Source organism: Anabrus simplex, chromosome 1, assembly GCF_040414725.1.
Source record: "Anabrus simplex isolate iqAnaSimp1 chromosome 1, ASM4041472v1, whole genome shotgun sequence".
NCBI lineage: Eukaryota > Metazoa > Arthropoda > Insecta > Orthoptera > Tettigoniidae > Anabrus > Anabrus simplex.
Genome location: NC_090265.1, coordinates 517,669,703 through 517,689,841, shown reverse-complemented (window position 1 = coordinate 517,689,841; position 20,139 = coordinate 517,669,703). Strand labels below are relative to the sequence as shown.

At 42.3% G+C, this 20,139-nt stretch overlaps 1 protein-coding gene across 3 annotated transcripts in view; it reads right to left on the bottom strand.

The window, feature by feature from the left end:
• The window catches only part of LOC136868809 (tubulin polymerization-promoting protein homolog), a 141,079-nt gene extending 139,613 nt beyond the window's left edge, over positions 1-1,466 (bottom strand). For 2 of the 3 annotated variants that reach the window (XM_067144803.2, XM_067144804.2), the window contains exon 1: positions 1,257-1,466. The gene's annotated coding sequence lies outside the window, so the exon portion shown is untranslated. The remainder of the gene's footprint in view (positions 1-1,256) is intronic. The other variant, XM_067144805.2, reaches the window with a different exon arrangement.
• Between the last annotated feature and the right edge of the window lie 18,673 nt (positions 1,467-20,139).

The window sequence follows — 20,139 nt, the reverse complement described above, 5'->3', positions numbered from 1 at the left end:
ATTACAATCTCCAGTGTGTCGACTGCACATTTTGTATTTTATTTTTAGAAGGGACAAAGCCATCTTCGGAGGTTCCTATTATTCGCAACCCTAGTACACAGCGGGAAAGAGTGGTAGTTTTGCGCCCAGCGGGTTTCGTTCTCATGAATTAACCTGATACTCTTTTCTGATGTAGGCTGAGTGATCTTCACTCCAGAAGTGATGGTCTCGTTTCTCGCCTTTACTGTCTCAGCTAGACAAACCCTTATTCAAAAAAAGAATCAGTAATTCACATATCAGTACTAATTCCACATGTCAAGTTAACGAAGTTAGTGATCACGATTTCCCAACATTTTTCAAATCAAAGACAGCCAAAAACAAATTGCCGAAATCAGTGCCAAGAAAAGAGCGCGACTTCTGAATGGTCTACTGACTTTGTCTTACATAACGGACTTTACGGCAGTTTTCTAAACACTGAAAACCTTCAGTCAGAATACGACGGGAGTGCATACTTGCAGGCATCTTAGAACGGACACTGATATATGACAACATTGCAGACTTATATTGATTTAAATGTCTACTTCCAAGTAATTCTTGTCATTTACACAACATATCGGTTCAAGAGCGTTTTTCAATTCGTAGAAGATTCCTACACGTACTGGATTGTTAATTACTGTAGCGATAATGAAAAAAAAAAGTTATTACTGTAGTTAAAACACTGGTGACAATGGTAAATTAAAATACCTGTTGTGTTATACAAATCTAGCCCAGTCATAACAATAGAAAATCGGTCAGTACAACTTACGTCAAATGAAAAGGCTCATGACGTTCGCATGTTGTAAATCTCAGATCTAGTATAAAAATACTTTTTAACTCCGAGGTTTGACACGAAATCGCGTGACAGTGTTATTGGCAAAGCATCCGCACATTTGGCACTTCTCCATGGATAAAGCTCAGTATCGGGGAAGGATAAACAGACTGTAACAATATATAAATGATTTCAAACTTATCTAACAATGCTCTAAGCAGTACGGACACTTCCACGCACGGCACGGGCGTGCGTCGCAGGGGTGCCTGCTCGCTTGGCACGTACCGACCGATCGATTGGTCGCAGACCACCCCACATCAAGAGGGGGTGTGAAATTCATTTTGATGATCAAAACTGTCGCCTTCTAGCGACTAAATCAGTACATTTTAAAAGACCATCCATTTAAATTAAAATACAATCGTGTCAGTCATGCAAAAAGTCAACAAGAAGCTTTAATTGTATTACTGACCTGATCTGTATAGCAGAAAGTTGTGTCTATTGAAGACTGATCCAATCACTTCCCTTCCCGAACCGTTTACTGATCTATTGTAGTCTTCACGACCCACTGTCACTCATATCCGAGCTATTAGCAGGCTCTTCACACACCAACAGGCAAGCACGGCCCCCGATACAGCACTGCCAGCCAAACTGATGCGCGCGCCTGGCCTGGCTGCCTGCGAACTCACTTCAAGTGCCAACGAGTTTATATGGCCGTCATACTGTACTGTACATTCACAAAGCACTTGTACGGTATCTCAGAATTTAACTCAGTAGGTTTATTCTCTGAACTTGTCTCTCTTTTTTAGACATAAACTACTATCATTTTTTAAAAAGAAAACATGAGATTTAGAAGTACCTAAACGGAAGACTTGAGCATTCGCCTTCAAAAAATGGCAATCAACATAGCAACTGATGGTTTGATATGGTTGATATGGAGACAGTGGTCTGGGGGCTTGGCATCCGAAGTTCGATGATTCAGCCACTAATTGCCGAGTAGTAAAGATGACTTGAGTTCAGTTCACAAGAGTACAAGTGAGCAAACATTAACATTAACCAGAGGAATAGATACAGGAGGTCTGACCCTTCGAAGAATGACTGTTTCAGCACAAGGAAGTGAAAGGCTACGACGAGCTTGACAATGATAAGACTCCCTAGGCCTCGTAAACCTAATGCCGGCGGGGTCGGAAGAGAACAAGAATTGACTACGAGAGGTCGGAAAGGGAAGATGCTTGCACAAGTAAGAGAAATCAATACCAGACTTCAACAGGGGCCAACCCACGCTATCAAGATGAGAGCCCCTAGCGACTCCCCTTTCAGTTGCATCTTATGACAGGCACATCTTTCCCTCAAATAAACACGTCTCGGCGAATTGATTCCAGAAGTGGTTAAATTGATAAAGACAGCTTCAAGTATATCCGTTTCTACATGTACATCATAACGTTATTTTTCCTCCCTGAGAAGATTAAACACTTACCTGCACAGCACCATGACGCGAGGAAAATTGAACGACAATGCTATCGTGCAATGTAATCCGTTGCCCGGAAAGGGATCTAAAATCGGATGTTTCATTTTTGAGATTTTTGTTGTTCTGAAATTGGCATTTAAAAGAAACAGCTCGAGCTTCTAGGTGCAATGCTTAAGAAGATTTTTTTTTTTTTTTTTTTTTTTTGCTAGTTGCTTTACGTCGCACCGACACAGATAGGTCTTATGGCGACGATGGGACAGGAAAGGGCTAGGAGTGGGAAGGAAGCGGCCGTGGCCTTAATTAAGGTACAGCCCCAGCATTTGCCTGGTGTGAAAATGGGAAATCACGGAAAACCATTTTCAGGGCTGCCGACAGTGGGGTTCGAACCTACTATCTCCCGAATACTGGACACTGGCCGCACTTAAGCGACTGCAGCTATCGAGCTCGGTCTTAAGAAGATATGAATTATTGAATGTTGCTATTAGTTCGCCTCGATGACGTAGTGGTTAGTGTGATTGGCTGCCACCCGATTTCCGGCTCTGCTACGAAATTTGAAAAGTGTTCTTTTATATATATATATACAAGTTGCTTTACGTCGCACCGATCCAGATAGGTCTTATGGCGACGATGGGACACGAAAGGAAGTGGCCGTGGCCTTAATTAATTTGCCTGGTGTGAAAATGGAAAACCACGGAAAACCATCTTCATGAATTCCGACAGAGGGGTTCGAACCCACTATCTCCCGAATACTGGATACTGGATGCATTTAAGCGACTGCAGCTATCGAGCTTGATAATTTTAAAAGTGGTACGAGGGCTGGAGGGTCCACTCAGCCTCGGGAGTTCAACTGAGTAGAGGGACGTTCGATTCCTACCTCAACCATCCTCGAAGCGGTTGCCCACTTCTCCAGGCAAACGCCGATATGTCACCCAACTTAAGGCCACGGCCACTTCCTTCTCTCTTCGTTGTCTGTCCCGTCCAACCTTCCTATCCCATATGAGTAAACAAGTGCAATCAGAGGTAAGGCTTCTTGCGGATGATGTTATTCTCTATAGAGTAATAAATAAGTTGAAAGATTGTGAGCAACTGCAACGTGACCTCGACAATGTTGTAAGATGGTCAGCAGACAATGGTATGTTGATAAACGGGGTTAAAAGTCAGGTTGTGAGTTTCACAAATATGAAAAGTCCTCTCAGTTTTAATTACTGCGTTGATGGGGCGAAAGTTCCTTTTGGGGATCATTGTAAGTATCTAGGTCTTAATATAAGGAAAGATCTTCATTGGGGTATTCACATAAATGGGATTGTATATAAAGGGTAAAAATCTCTGCACATGGTTATGAGGATATTTAGGGGTTGTAGTAAGGATGTAAAGGAGGAGGCATATAAATCTCTGGTAAGACCCCAACTAGAGTATGGTTCCAATGTATGGGACCCTCACCAGGATTACCTGATTCAAGAACTGGAAAAAATCCAAAGAAAAGCATCTCGATTTGTTCTGGGTGAAATCCGACAAAAGAGTAGCGTTACAAATATGTTGCAAAGTTTAGGCTGGAAAGAATTGGGAGAAAGGAGACGAGCTGATCGACTATGTGGTATGTTCCGAGCTGTCAGCGGAGAGATGGCGTGGAATGACATTAGTAGACGAATAAGTTTGAGCGGCGTCTTTAAAAGTAGAAAAACCGAGCTCGATAGCTGCAGTCGCTTAAGTGCGGCCAGTATCCAGTAATCGGGAGATCGTGGGTTTGAGCCCCACTGTCGGCAGCCCTGAAGATGGTTTTCCGTGGTTTCCCATTTTCACACCAGGCAAATGCCGGGGCTGTACCTTAATTAAGGCCACGGCCGCTTCCTTCCACTTCCTAAGCCTTTCCCATCCCATCGTCGCCATAAGACCTATCCGTGTCGGTGCGACGTAAAGAAAATAGCAACCAAAAAAAAGTAGGTAAGATCACAATATGAAGATAAAGTTGGAATTCAAGAGGACAAACTGGGGAAACATTCATTCATAGGAATGGGAGTTAGGGATGGGAATAACTTATCAAGGGAGTTGTTCAATAAATTTCCAATTTCTTTGAAATCATTTAAGGAAGGCTAGGAAAACAACACATAGTGAATCTGCCATCTGGGCGACTGCCCTAAATGCAGATCAGTATTGATTGATTGATTGATAAAGCCCCTATTAGCATAGCAGGTGAGGACACCTGCACGAAGTAATGGTTCTCCTGCTCAGTTGTATCCCTGTTCTAAATTCTCACGCTCGAGGACACTGCCCTTGTAGCGGGAGAGATGGGATCCATCGCTGAATCCGAGGGGAAAACTAACCCTAGATGGTAAGCGGATTCAGAAAGAAAGATGTTGCTATTAAGAAAACTGTATTTTGAGAAAAACTCAGTTACAGCTTTCCCTAATTTTCTTAGCAATTGTACCAAGTTTTCATGTCATCGAGTGGTGAAGACTCAAAGTGCCGCGTAACTTAGTTTGTTAAGAAGACCCATAGGTAGCGCAAGAAATCAAAACACAGACATACAATGTTTACACCCATACACTTATGTTCTACTCTACTGTAAAATTTCCATTGCTGTCTTTGGGTCCCTTTCTGCGTAATGGTTCACAAATAAAACGAACCTCGAAACTGTGGTGAAAGTTTTTATCTGACTGTTCGCGCGAACATTTTCTTTTTTTTTTATGGGCCAGAATCAAAAATTTCGCAAAGATTTTAAATTTTGTACTAAAGACATACGACTTTCAGTTTCTCTTTCAATTTTAAATTAACAACAAGGTCCATATTTGAGTATTAGTAGTAGTATTAACAAATACATCGTAATTGGGAAATATCCTGATGGCAATGATCAGTGATCACATGCTCTGGTGTGAAAATAAGGTAAAGTTTACTTTATATTTAACTCAATTTGGCGTACAAGACAAAACTAGTCTACTATGTGTTTTACCTGAAGATCAATCACTACAATCAATCACTACTGATCTGCATTTAGAGCAGTCGCTCAGGTGGCAGATTCCCTATCTGTTGTTTTCCTAGCCTTTTTTTGAATGATTTCAAAGAAATTGGAAATTTATTGAACATCTCCCTTGGTAAGCTATTCCAATCCCTAACTCCCCTTTCCTATAAACGAATATTTGCCCCAATTTGCCCTTTTGAATTCCAACTTTATCTTCATATTGTGATCTTTCCTACTTTTAAAGACACCACTCAAACTTCGTCTACTACTGTCATTCCACGCCATCTATCCACTGACAGCTCGTCTCCTTTCTCCCATGTCTTCCCAGGCCAAACTTTGCAACATTTTTGTGATTTTAGAGACACAAGTATTATTTATTTAGATTCAATCCTTTTAAGTGATATATATATATATATATGCAAAATCTCTTACTTTTCATTATTAAAACATACCTTTGCCTTTTATGTGGGTAAACTTTTGTTTGTACTCATTCATTATAATAAAACTGTTTTTTCCATCAAGTATTGCTCGTTCAAAAGCACTTAAAACTTCATTTTCATGGGAGTTAAACTTTTGAAAAATGCTTTGGCCTCTCCTCTTTTAGACCGTGAGTTAGAGCACCCCTACTGATATTCAAAACCCGGCGCCCTTGACACTGGTATTTATGTTATGCCCGCCCAACTTATGCCCCTACTCATTTTCGGTGTAGGCTGAGTGAACCTCAAGGAGCGTGCCTCTCCAGAAGTTGACATCTCTCTTGTAAATGTTTCGATTTTCTGACGGGCAATCGAATCTACGTCCTTTCAAACGAACCGAGCACGACTTTATCACCTCGGTTTGATATCCCCTGCAGTATTATTATTTTAAGCTAAGGTAAAATTAAAATACATTCTCACCTATTGTTATTTTTGTACATCCTTTATGATGTTGTGAGGACAGCAAATGGTATGAATGTAAATGTGATGAAAAGTCAAGTTGTAAGTTTTACCAAGAGGCAGTAGCGGCGATAGGGAATTCGAAGGGGGTGGGGGACAAAAATGTAGGATATAACGGCCGGGGGTGGGGGGGGGGTATACGTATGCAGTAATAATATTTTTTTTTTTGAGATTTTAATATAATACTATACAATAAAAGTTTCATCAATGGAGCAATATTACCCATGTATTACGATTAAATAGAAGTACGGCGTGATTATACAATTAAATTATTTAGTATTTGACTACACACTTAGAAACTAACAAACTGTAAAGACTGCCAGACTGACGAATGCGCGCGGTAAGTGAGTGAATCAAACCTCAGTGTCCACGACCTTGGCAAATATATATAGACATGATACTGTATAGGCTTTTGGGCTTATGCTGTGTCAAGAAAATAACGTGAAATTCTTTACGTTTTGCAGAAAACTGTGCTCTGCGTCATCAGAAGAAAATCTCGACTGTCCACGAGAAAGGCTTCTTAAACCATGACTCTTTAAATTTAGACGTTATAATAGAAGTGGAAATGAAACGTGCATTCGCCACCAGATGGCTCCCCGGACGTGGCAAAGCGCTGGCGTTCGAAACGGAAGCTGACCGAACCATCAGAATCAGTCTAAGAGGTTCACATAACATGTGTATGTAACATTGACAGGTGTATGACATTGACACAAACCTGGAATGAAACTTCTGGCGATGAGGAACATACGAATTTATTTATATACACCCCTGCTAGCCTTCCTCACAGCACATAGCCTACAGTCTCCACTACTTGCTGTGGCGCTATACAAATCGATTAGCCGCGACGAACGACATTTTGTGCGTATTACCGCAAATAATAGTCTATTGTTAATAATTAAAGAAAATAAAGGAAAAAATTAGCCGATAAGACAACAGGGCTTGTACAATTTGCCTTTGTTTAAATATAGTTCCTAGTTTCAGTCGGCTGATATGGAATAAAAATGTAATGTTTTCTCCACAAACTGGGCGGGGGCGACTACACCCCCGCCCCTTCACTCCGCTAATCACCTAATCCCTCTGTTTTAATTATTGTGTTGATGGGGAACTCATGGGGAACCATGTAAGTACCTAGGTGTTAAAGTAAGGAATGATCTTCATTGGGGTAATCGTATCGACGAGGTTGTTAAGAAAGGTCACAGATCTCTTCACATAGTTATGAGAGTATACAGGCGTTGTAGTAGGAATGTAAAAGTGAGGGCGTGTAAGTCTCTGGTAAGACTGCAAAACCCATCTCCTTGGCGTTCAGATTATTAGCATAAAACTAAAACTATATCAACACACTTGTAAAAGTAGAAACTGGCTTTACTTCTAGTGCAACCTTGTGATTAAAATGTCCGTGGCGCTGTATGTCCCGTCGTCACCGCCCACATTACATTGTTTCTCTCTCTTTTCCTCAGTAGCGATTTCTAAGATTTATCGATTGCAGTCGCGAGAAATAAGTTCGTCAAGTTCTGCTTGCTTACATGCACAGCCTAGATTTTATACAGCGGGTCGAATATGATAATTACTTCCTTGAGGTTCTTTCTTGTCGCCATCTTAATCGGGACACAACACTTCTACACTTGCATGTCTTTCAGCTGTTCTAGGGGAGGTTGAGGACCCATCTTTTCGTGTTTCTAAAATAAAGGTGAACTGATATATAGATCTTACCGTTCTTTTATAATCGTAGAGAATAGTTATATTTTAGAGCCCCGTGGTGTACAAGTAACGCGCCGGCCTGTCATTCGGAAGCCCCGATTTCAATTCCCGGCGAGACTAAGGGCTGGAACAGGGTTCCCTCAGCTTCGTAAGGGTAAGTGAGGAGTTTTCTGATATAAGACACAGTGGACCTGATCAAGAAAGCCAAGCAATACGACTGAGGTTGTCAACACGCTGACCGCATGCAACTCCGGCATCTGCACGCAATCTGGATGGCAACTGTCCTAATAGGCTGCTGCGCCCCGGGCTTCATTTCTATTTATATTCATTTTACGAGAAAATGAACATAGTTGTGTTCATGTCCTTTGATATGGGTATGAGCATAGACCACATCGACGGTATCCCCTGCCTGTTGTAAGAGACGTGGCTCTCAACTTGCGAGCATAAAGTGGCGACCACCGCGCCCATCTCTCCTATTTAGCATATATTTCTCGAATCATGAAGAAGTTTTTTTCTATAATTATTCGTGTTGGGGAAGGGAAAAATAATCCCCTTGTGTTCCTCATTAAAAACAATCAACACCGCCACTGGCGGTGATGAACGAAGAAAAATGGGAGGAATAGGGTTACACCTATGGGTAGGGGTAATAGAATACATCCACGGTATCCCCTGCCTGTCGTAAAAGGGGACCGAAAGGAGACTATAAGGATTCCTTACTTGGGAGCCTGGGTTGACGCTCCCCTACTTGTGACAGGTTGCTCACTTTCATCTTTACTGTCTGACCTCCTTTGGCCAATTCTTATTCATTTATGAGTCCGATTGTATTTTTGCAAGGCCTAGGAAGTCCTCCATTTTCACGGTTTTCGCGTCCTTTCTTTTCCTTTGCCGATACAGTACCTTCCTTCTTCTAAGTGTCGGACCTCTTCCTTTCTCTGATTGGTGTTAAGAGAGGATGTTTCCTCTTAAAATAATAACCACCAAGAGAAGTTGAGACCAGCCCTTGTATTGCAATACCACCTGGATCACCAAAGTTTGACCAAGAAGAGAGATTGTATAATCTGGTATAAATGTTGGTATAAACAAGGGAGGGTATTGGTTCTCTCAGCTCCTCTAATCTCAGTTATTTCTGGGGTCGTTGGAGTCCCCCTAGCTGAGCCCTGGCATTGCTTCCACTTGTACCAGTCTCCTCACTTTCATCTATCCTATCCGACTTCCCTTGGTCAACTCTTTCTTTTCCAACTCCGACGATGTTACGTATGGAGGCCTAGGGAGTCTTTCATTTTAACGCCCCTCGTGACCCTTGTCTTTCTTTGGTCGATATCTTCATTTTTTGAAATGTCGGATCCCTTCCATTTTTTTTCTTTCTGATTAGTGTTATATAGAGGATGGTTGCCTAGTGGTACTTCCTCTTGAAACGATAATCACCACCACCTGTCACCCTAGATCAGTTTGTGCCTTTGCCAGGAGTTTGAGATTTCATTCCATGTTATTCAGCTGAAGTTCATGATGATGATAAAAAGCAAAGCCATCTCCGTACAGGCCATGAAGGTCCTTGGAGGAGTGGAAGATAAGGCTTCCACTATCCGTAACCTCGGCTCTTGGTGGGGTAGGGTGGTTTGCTTTACGCCCGGCCGCCTTTGCCCCCAGGAATTAACCTGGTACTCATTTTTGGTGTAGGCTGAGTGAACCTCGGGGCCATGTGCACATCCGGAAGTGGAAATTTCGTTTCTTAAATTTTACGACTTCCTTCTGGGCGAACCGAGCACGCCTTTACCACCTCGGCCAGGCAGCCCCTTCATAATGACAATGCTTGTTGTTTAAAGGGGCCTAACAGCTAGGTCATCGGCCCCAGCTGAAGTTCACCAGGAACAGGATCCGAACCTCTGTCGTGCAGATGAAAAGCCAGCAGTTAAGTCATTCAGCCAACATGGCTCCCACATGCCTGCCGGTAATAATGATTTCAAATGATAAGATATTTTCTTTGAGCTAATTTATATGACATGTTAGACCGCGTGGTGGCTATGATCGTTGAGGCGTGAAGTCAATTCGGTCCGACAACCGTGATTAGCCTGTTCGAGTTCCATCAAAACCAAACCAAACCCCATGGCAGTACAGTGATTGAAGGGCCTTGGCCTACCAAGCGACCACTGCTCAGCCCGAAGGCCTGCAGATTACGAGGTGTAGTGTGGTCAGCACGACGAATCCTGTCAGCAGTTATTCTTGGCTTTCTAGACCGGGGCCGCTATCTCACCGTCAGATAGCTCCTCAATTGAAATCACGTAGGCTGAGTGGACCTCGAACCAGCCCTCAGGTCCAGGTAAAAATCCTCGACCTGGCCGGGAATCGAACCCGGGGTCTTTGGGTGAGAAGCAGGCACGCTATCCCTACACCACAAGGCCGGCTTCGAGTTCCATCGGTGGAAACAATTTTCACCATCAGAATATTGGCCGGTAGGATAGCACAGGTGGTGGTATACAATTTTTAATCAATCTAATCACTTAACTGCATGTCAAAAACCTGAATTCAATTCTAAACCTCTCCGCAGTGTTTGTATGGAGTGAGAGCATATGATGCTGTTGATCATGACCATGATTCTTCCATCGGATGGAGACGTTAAGCCTTGTGAAGCCCCCTTAGTGTTGTTCGACAGAAGTAAACTATGCACCAGCACCGGGTTCCATCCCTATCCCTACATCATCTGATAACAAGACGCACAGGTCACCGATGGGCGTCAAATAGAAAGGCCGGGCTGAGTGGCTCAGACGGTTGAGGTGCTGGCCTTCTGACCCCAGCTTGGCAGGTTCGATCCTGGCTCAGTCCGGTGGTATATGAAGGTGTTTCAAATACGTCAGCCACGTGTCGATTGATTTACTGGAACGTAAAGGACTCCTGCGGGACTAAATTCAGGTACCTCGACGTCTAGGAAAACCGCAAAAGTAGTTAGTGGGACGTAAATCAATTATTATTATTATTATTATTATTATTATTATTATTATTATTATTATTATTATTATTATTATTATTATTATTATTATTCCGGTTTATCCGTGGAGCAGAAAGAGGAGAATGAAGGTGATAGTGTTGAATGGGTCTAACTACGATATCAAAATTGAATTAAAACTTTAAAAGGCTATATTTCTTTTCAAAAAACTTATCAATCTTTTTCACTGAGTGAACATAGCAACATGACAGGTACAAATAGCAATCTTGAAACAAGACTTGGAAAATCCAAGATTAGTGAATTTTACAGATTTGGGGCTTCAAGCCCTTAGTTTACAAATTCTAAGATACCGGATCCAGTTTACACAACTTTGCAAAAACTCACTGTTTGGACAAGGACAGGAATATCCCAATTTAAGAGCACTTTACTCCAACAAATCACAGCCTTCCAGAGGCACTCCTCAATATAACAGAAATTTAGGACCAAATTTCTTCCAGCCCGCTTAAGGCGACATTACAAAACCTTACAATCTCTGGCCTCCCTAGGCGCCATTTACACCTAACAAAAGTCAGTACAGAGTGGTATCTAGTGCCCAAACTGCTGGGCCTTTGTGGAAAAAGAATAGGTTAAATAAATGGCCCGAACACAAACTGAATGGAGGCGTACTCTTGCGCTCCTAGATAATGAAGTATTAAAATCCTAACAGGGCTCTCGACCCGACGATACAGGGACTAATCCCAAGCTACTGAGGTGACTCGAATGAAAGTTAATTTAATACATTACAGGAAAGAAACCAGTTACGAAGACGTAGTCACCTCAAACCAAGATGAAGGGGAATTCGAGAGGGTAACGCACTCTCTATCCCCGATTTACAGTCAAAGATTTATGAAATTTTTACATGAAAAGGAAGAAGTTTACACCAAACGGTTACATAGTCAGAAATTGGGACCTTCCCCTCGGATACGTTTGCAGAGACAGCTAGAAAGATAGAGTATGATTGGCCATTACCTGGCCGATGTTCTGCCTGCCAAAGATGAGGCGCCCCGCCTCCTGTCTCAACACACACACTCAGAAAGACGACGATCAATGAGACCAGGTAGCCAGAGCAGCCGCAGTTTATATACCCGAAGGGAAGGTTCGAGAGGATTCTGGACTAATCCGGACACACCCTCTCAATTTTATTGGCAAATTCAAAAGTTACGCCCAAAGAGCCAAAAATAAGCCTTTGATATGCTGAAAAATAATTACAGAAAATTGCCATTGGCCAGATTTTAAACTGGCGGAATGAGAAAGAAGTGTTGCAAACCTTGAAATATCTAAGAAAAACAAATGAAAGATGATTTTTTTGAGAAAACCCATGAACACAACATTTCTTTTAATAACAACTTCTTTTAACTTGCACCAGAGTGCATGACCACAGTTTTTGGTAGTGACATCTATGGAGAAATGTCCAAACTTCTTGAAGTAAACAAACACAAAGCAACTAAATCCAGTCAGTTTAGGCAACTTCACAATAACACAATTACTCAGTACTTCAGTAGAGACATCTTCTGATGAAAGTCCCAACTTCATGTAGTAGCAGTTTCAAATTTTGTTGGATAGATAGAGTTTATTAAGGCGCTTCTTTTGAATGAGCGGATTTGAGGTGTACCTCCCGGTACAGTTATTATTATTATTATTATTATTATTATTATTATTATCATTATTATTATTATTATTATTATTATTATTATTATTATTATTATTATTATTATTATTATTATTATTATTATTATTATTGTTACGGAGTTATCCGTGGTAGTTAGAGGTGAAAGAAGGTGCGGGCGGGAATAGGTCTCAACTACAGAATTAAAATTAATTTAAAACTTTAACAAAGGTTATATTTTCTTTTCAAAAACAACAAATGACAACAAATAACAAAAGTGTAACAGGTACCAAGTAGCAGATCAACAATTTAAGAAGTTACAGATTACAGTCGTTACAAGATTTGGGCTTCGAGCCCCAAGTTTAATTCCTGAGCTCTCAGCTTCACAACCACCATAGCTGAAGGGCAGAAAACCCCTAAGTACGAGGAGCACTTGCTCCTAATTACAATGTTAAGAGAAAAAGAGCAGACCAGCTCTCAATTTTACAAGCCTATCAGAGGCTACAACAAACTTCATTCCTAACTGCCCTTAAGGCACACATACAGTGAAATAGGGGTATCTTGTACCCAACCTACAGGGCCTTCACATGAAGAAAACAAACTCTGGGTTAATTAAATGGCCCAAAAAACCAAATTGACTGGAGGCGTAGCTTGCACTCCTACATGAAACTTCTTAAAACCTAGGTGGCACTCGGCCAGTTATACAGGGGCTAATCCCATACTAAGGAGGTGACTCGTAGAAGAATAATTTATTACACTAAGAAGAGAAGAAAGTCGGGTATGAAAACGTAGTCACCTCAAAACAACATGAGTGGGAGCTCGAGAGGGTTAAGCACTCTCTATCCCAAATTGCGGTTAATTTACATGAATATAGTAAGGTTTACATTGAAAAGGATTCGAACCTTCCCCCGCGGGTTAAAACTGCTGAGCTAGCAAGAAATAAGATGTTAACAGGCCATTACCTTGTTGATGAACTGCTGCCCGAAGAAAGAGGCGCTTCCCGCCCCCTGCTACATAATCACACACTAAGCAAGTTGTCGATGAAGTGGCCCGGAGACAAGAAAATCAGCAGTTTTTATACCCTCGTGGAAAATTCGAGACCTTTCAAGAATGAATAGACACACCCATTCAACTTTATTGGTAGACTAGGAATTACACATAGAAACCTGAGGAAGAAAGCTATGATTGGAGGAAAATTAATTACAGAAATTACTGATTGGTTAAATTCAAAACTGGCGGAAAGAGAAGGGTTATACTGCCAACCCAAAAAATGAATGAAAGAAATTTAACAAAGAACAAACTTATGAATACCAAATTTCTTCAAAAAACAGTTCCTTCACTTCGCACTAGGGTGCATAATTATAGTTTCTTAGGCAGTGACATCTAGAAGAGGACGTCCACACTTCTTGCTAGATAGTAAACAAAAACACGTCGGAATAGACAGTTCAGAAAATTTCCAAATTACACCATTTACCGTAGTGACATCTTTTAAGAAATAGTAGAATTATTTCAGTTCTCAAGGTTCCAAACTTCTCCTGTAGAGGAGTTTAAATTGGCGCAATATTTGAACTAGCGGCGTGGAGGTCCGCCCGGTACAGAACCCCCCCCCCCCCCAAAACAAAAGTCCTTCCAAGGGGTGACACCGAAGAAAACAAAAATATTTGTTTTAAAACAAAGTCCAAGTCTTTTGCAGATTGGATGAAGAGAAATTTAGCTGAGAAAATACCAATTTTTCAGTAGTCAGAGATCTCTTAATAGATTTGATATTGGTGGGTGCGACTAGATTAAGTCCAGTTTTTAAACTTTTGTAGTAGATTTTGATGAAAGGTCTCTATGTTTGTAGGAGTTGAATTCAAAAAACACTTTAATTTTCGAAAGAAAAAAATCTTTTTTAAGTCCACCAAAGGTTGATTTGAAGCAGAAAATTATTAATTGTAGCAATAAGGTTTCCACGTAGCTGAAGAAGAACTTTAGCTGTTGATTAAGTTTGACGGCCAGACCAGCCGCCGCTGCTTGTGTTCAGAGGAGGCCGCTCGGACCCCTCAAGTACTCGGAAATACACCTCTCCCGCTTCTATGAGAGAGGTAGTGGTGGTGAAGCACGCCGCACACGCGACGATTGTTTACAGTCCGCGGGCAGTTTGCAGGTGGTGCGCCGCACATCAGCCTTGGCCGGAAGGAGGACTCCGACTCGCCGTACACTGGTTGACCCACTGGAGTGGAGCGGGCCCGTACCCCACCTCAGTGGTGGTACGGCGCCGCACGGCTGCGGGGGCACTGAAATATTAAGATCTCGGCGGCAGAATTTTGTTGGACCATAATGGTTTTAGGGTACAGTCTTTGTGGTGAGGCTGAGGGGCCAGCGGCGTGGAAGTTTTTATTTCATTTTAATTAGCCACTGGTGTGGTTTAGCAGGAGACGGGAGCTTGGTAATGGCCTTACGGAGAGGACAGCAGAGTAACCTCAGGGAAGGTTTCACACAATTTATACAAGGCAGATTCAAGCAAATGTAAAACAATAAGGGGCAGAAGGCCTTAAAATGAAATTAAAAATATAACCTTCAGGATTCTTACAAAATTATAAGGACCAAGTTAGCACGGAAATTACACAGGTTTCACCTGCGACAGGTGAACCCTAAATATTCTCTCGGTGGCTGGATTGCTTAGTAACAACGTCACCGGGGTAAGGAAATCTAAAATGACGCACAGCCCATGAAATCTGGGGGCAAGCTTGCCCGCGGGAACAAAATTCTTGACCATAACCTGGTCGCCTACCTTCAAATGGGTGGGTCTCCGTCCACGATCATATCTTTCCCTAACCTTTTCATGAGACACTTTAAGATTGGCCTTAGCCTTCTTCCAAAGATCTTTAATGTTATCAGGATCTATTGTCTCGGGTAGAATATCACTAAGAGACCAAAGGTTAGAGAGCGGCGTGTTGGGAACAAACTTGAACATCAAAGAAGCTGGAGTAAATTTATGAGATTCATGAACCGCCGAATTCAAGGCGAAAGCTAACCAGTGCAGGGACGTGTCCCACCTAGAATGATCGTCGTGATGATAGGCAATAAGAGCCGACCTCAGATTACGATTGACCCGTTCAGCTAGAGATGGTTGAGGATAATAAGCAGAAGTAGTCACATGAGAGATGGACAAATCAAAACAGAATTTACGAAAGAGATTGGATGCGGAAGCTTTAGCATTATCCGACACAATATATTGACATGGACCAAAAGAAGCAAAAATGGAATTTAAACAGGAAATAGTGGGCTGAGCGGTAGCCAGCTTAGTCGGAAATAACCAAGAAAATCTAGTGAAGCCATCTACACACACAAGGATGAACTTGTTGGTATTCCCCTTTGACGGGGGGAACGGTCCTACGTAGTCGATATAAAGACGTTCCATGGGGCGCGACGCTTGATGAGAAGACAAAAGCCCTTGCTTAGTGGACATGGAGGGTTTACTAATCCAACAAGTTTCACAAGCTTTAACTAGTTCACGAATTTCACCGTCCATACCTTTCCAAATGAACATCTCCCGGATCTTTTCTCTAGTTTTAAAGATACCTAAATGCCCCCATAATGGGGTCTCATGATAGTACTTGAAGATCATGGGCACAAGAACGGCTGGAACCACCACCTTCATCTTATTATCATGCTTCGACGGGCAACTTAAAACACCATTCCTCAGCACATAAGGGACAACATGTTCCCCAGAAGAAAGGGTTTCCATGATAGGGGCCAGCGTCGGATCTTCACGTTGATATTTCTCAAGATCCCTAACAACATGGGAGCATCAGTTAAAATGGCATTAACCTCAGGTCGTATGGACTCGGGAGGTGAAGAACTATCGACCAGTTCATGGGTCTCTACATCATTGGAAAACATGCGGCTTAGTCCGTCTGCCACAACATTTTCAGTACCTCTGATATGCCTAACGTCAAATTGAAAGGCAGAAATTCGGATGGCCCACCGGGCTATACGACCTGTACGACGCGGCCTACCTAAGACCCAACTTAAGGCTTGGTTATCAGTCTCCAAGTCGAAATTGATATGTTCCAGATAAAGGCGGAACTTTTCTAGCGCAAACAAGACAGCCAAACCCTCAAGTTTATAGATGGAATACTTGGCTACTTGAACTGAAAGAGTCCTAGATGCATAGGCGATGGGTCGCCTCCCTAGTTCGGTCTCTTGAAGAAGGACCGCAGCCACTGCCGACGACGACGCGTCGGTTTGGACGATGAATTTCTTCGAGAAATCGGGCATGGCAAGAACAGGGGCATTACACAGAGCTAATTTAAGATCTTCAAAAGCGGCTTGTTGAGAAGGTCCCCACTCAAATTTGATGCCTTTCCTACGAAGTAAGTTCAAGGCGCCGCTCTATTAGCGAAATTAGGAATAAATTTCCTGAAGAAATTCACCATACCAATGAACCTAGCAATACCTTTGATGTCCTTGGGAGGCTTGAAATCACGGATGGCCTGTGTTCTAGAGTGATCGACTGCAACACCATCGGGCGACACAATATGCCCTAGGAATGACATGGAAGGTTTAGCGAAGGCGACCTTGGACAACTTCACAGTTAACCCAGCCTTACGAAGGCGATTGAGAACTTCTCTCAGATGATCTAGGTGTTCTTCGAAGGTCTCCGAAAATACGACATCATCAAGATAGTGGTACAAGTACTCAAACTTGATGTCGGAGAAGACCCTATCTAGCAGTCTAGTGAGTACAGCTGCTCCCGTGGGGAGCCCAAAAGGCACGCGGTTGTATTCGTACAAGTTCCAATCTGTGGCAAAAGCTGTCAGGTGTTTGGATTCCTCTGCTAGCGGAATCTGGTTATAAGCCTGATTGAGGTCTAAGATGGTGAAGAACTTAGCTTTACGAAACCATGAAAAACAAGAATGAAGGTCGGGAAGGGGCACAGATTGTAACACCACCTTCCGATTGAGAGCCCTATAATCAATCACGGGCCTGAAGCCACCTTGGGGTTTCGGGACTAGGAAAATAGGCGATGAATACGCCGACTTAGAGGGCCGAGTAATGCCATCCTTCAACATCTGATCAATGATCTCCTTCAGAGCCTTCATTTTAGGCGGAGATAGCCTATAAGGTGGAAATCTAACGGGGATGGAATCCGTAACCTCAATCTTGTATTCAATAAGGTCAGTAACACCAAGAGTATCCGAGAAAACCTCTGGAAACGACTGACACAGCTTACGAATACTATAAGCCTGCTCCTCAGGTAGATGACTAAGATCTAACAACATCTCATCCTGGGTAGGCGAAATAGATGAACATGACACAGAACTACATTTTAGCAAAGGGATTTTGGAATTACTGTCAAATTTGAAAGTGCACGACTTGCTCTGAAGATCGAGCACTAGACCAGTATAGGACATGAAGTCTGCTCCCAATATAATGGGGCAAGACAAGTGGTTTGCCACCAATAGTTTAACCTTCCAAGTAAATTTAGAAATACGAATTTTGACATTTAAGGAACCTAAAATTTCTAATGGAGAAAAATTAGCCGAAACATATTGAACCGAAGACGAGCAATAGTCAGGAAGTTTACAAACAGATTTCAATTTCGAATACCATTCATCCGAAATAATGGAACACACACTACTAGAATCTAACAGAGCTGTTACAGGTTCATTATTTAATTCAATTTTGAGGAAGGGAACCGGTACGGGTGAATCCGCCGCAATCCTAAGACATTCTATGGGACATTCAAATGGTAATGTAAAATTGTTCTGACTTTTTCCTGCATTTTCGTCAGATTTAATTTGTGCTGAGCCTTGAAAGGATGAATCTACCGACTCAGCCGGAGCCACTAGTCATTTTTGATTGTTGGTGGAAGTTGCACCCGAAGTTGAGCAGGAGGGAGTGCTACTAGCATTAGGGCAGTTCTTGGCAATATGTGAAAACGCGCCGCATTTAAAGCAGCCTTGGGATGAACCTGCTCCATTATTTGTCCTACTAGATTTGATCAATGGACATTTATTGCGAAGATGGTCAGGCGACCTGCAAGCATAACATTTACGGGTTGTGACGGTTCGGCGAGGAGTAGACCGAAAGGTACTTGATGACGGAGGTGGCTCCCTCGCGACACGTAATATATCAGCATATCTAACCCCTTCGGCTGATACGGCCAATGCTTCAAGCTCAGAAAAGGTTTGCGGGCGCGCCGCAAAACACAGATATGACCTATAGGATGGTGATATTCCTTCCACAATAGCATGAACAATTTGATCTTCTGGAAAATGAAGAGCAAACACCCTGGTATAGAATTTGATATCCTGGATGAAGTCGGCCAGGCTTTCGTCCAGACGCTGTACACGATAATAGTGCTTTTGAATAAGAGATGACCTAGCTCGAGCCGGAATGAAGTTTGCGAGAAGGTGGGCGTGAAAGTCTTCAATAGATGACTGTTCAGCAATTGCCCTAACTATTTTGTCTGAGAGGACACCTATGGCATACGAATAAATAATTTGAAGAATTTGGGAGGCAGAGAGGGAAAATACTAGGGCATGATCTTGGAACTCGACCAAAAATCTCAAAAATGAAATTACCTCACTGGTAGAGTTAACCGAAAACTTGGAAATACCCCTAAGTAACATTGATAATGGATGAGGCAAACTACTGAAGCCAGGTGACATAGTAGGGAACTGCCTAGGGGGTGACGGAGGCTCGGAGGGAGCATTATTCAAAAAGAAGGGCGGAATTGAGGGCCGACGATCAGGCTCGGTTTCTAGAGGGGCAGGTGTCTTTTGAGTAACTGCAGATGTTCCATTTTCTTCCCCTTTGGAAGAAGTTTTCTCACTGACAGTGTTTACCGCCATGGGCGGGTCAGTCTTGGGAGCCGTTACCCCCGATAACAATTGACCAACAGTACTGGACAATTTAGAAATGTTTTCAATGAGGGCACTAGCCTCCTTTCCCTGAATGTCACTCAATTTGAGAGACAATAGATCATGAAGCCTATTATAAAAATGGAATAATCGAGCTTGCACACGTTTAAGTTGGTTAGGTGATGGAATCCCTTCTTCAAAAAACAAACTACGGATGCTAGTTCAGTAACATTGTCATTGATCGTGGAGAGAGCGTCGTCAATCTCTTTCTCTCCCAAAGTTGGGGAGTTAATTGCCAAAGTGAGGGAATCTTTAAGTTTGTTGGCATCCACCACAACCGTGGCTCCAGATTGAATGTTTCTAATAGATAATTCATAAAATAATTCCTCCTTACGCAAATAGAAGGGATGGAGGACATCGCGAGGGCCGGACATGATGACGAATGATTTACAAATTTAGAAAAGAAAAATTTCCAGCAACGGAGAAAATTGTTAGAGTTCGAAATAAATGCAATAATTAGCCATCAACAGGGGCTAAAATGAGACCCATTCAACCACGCTCTGCTACCACTTGTTACGGAGTTATCCGTGGTAGTTAGAGGTGAAAGAAGGTTCGGGCGGGAATAGGTCTCAACTACAGAATTAAAGTTAATTTAAAACTTTAACAAAGGTTATATTTTCTTTTCAAAAACAACAAATGACAACAAATAACAAAAGTGTAACAGGTGCCAAGTAGCAGATCAACAATTTAAGAAGTTACAGATTACAGTCGTTACAAGATTTGGGCTTCGAGCCCCAAGTTTAATTCCTGAGCTCTCAGCTTCACAACCACCATAGCCGAAGGGCAGAAAACCCCTAAGTA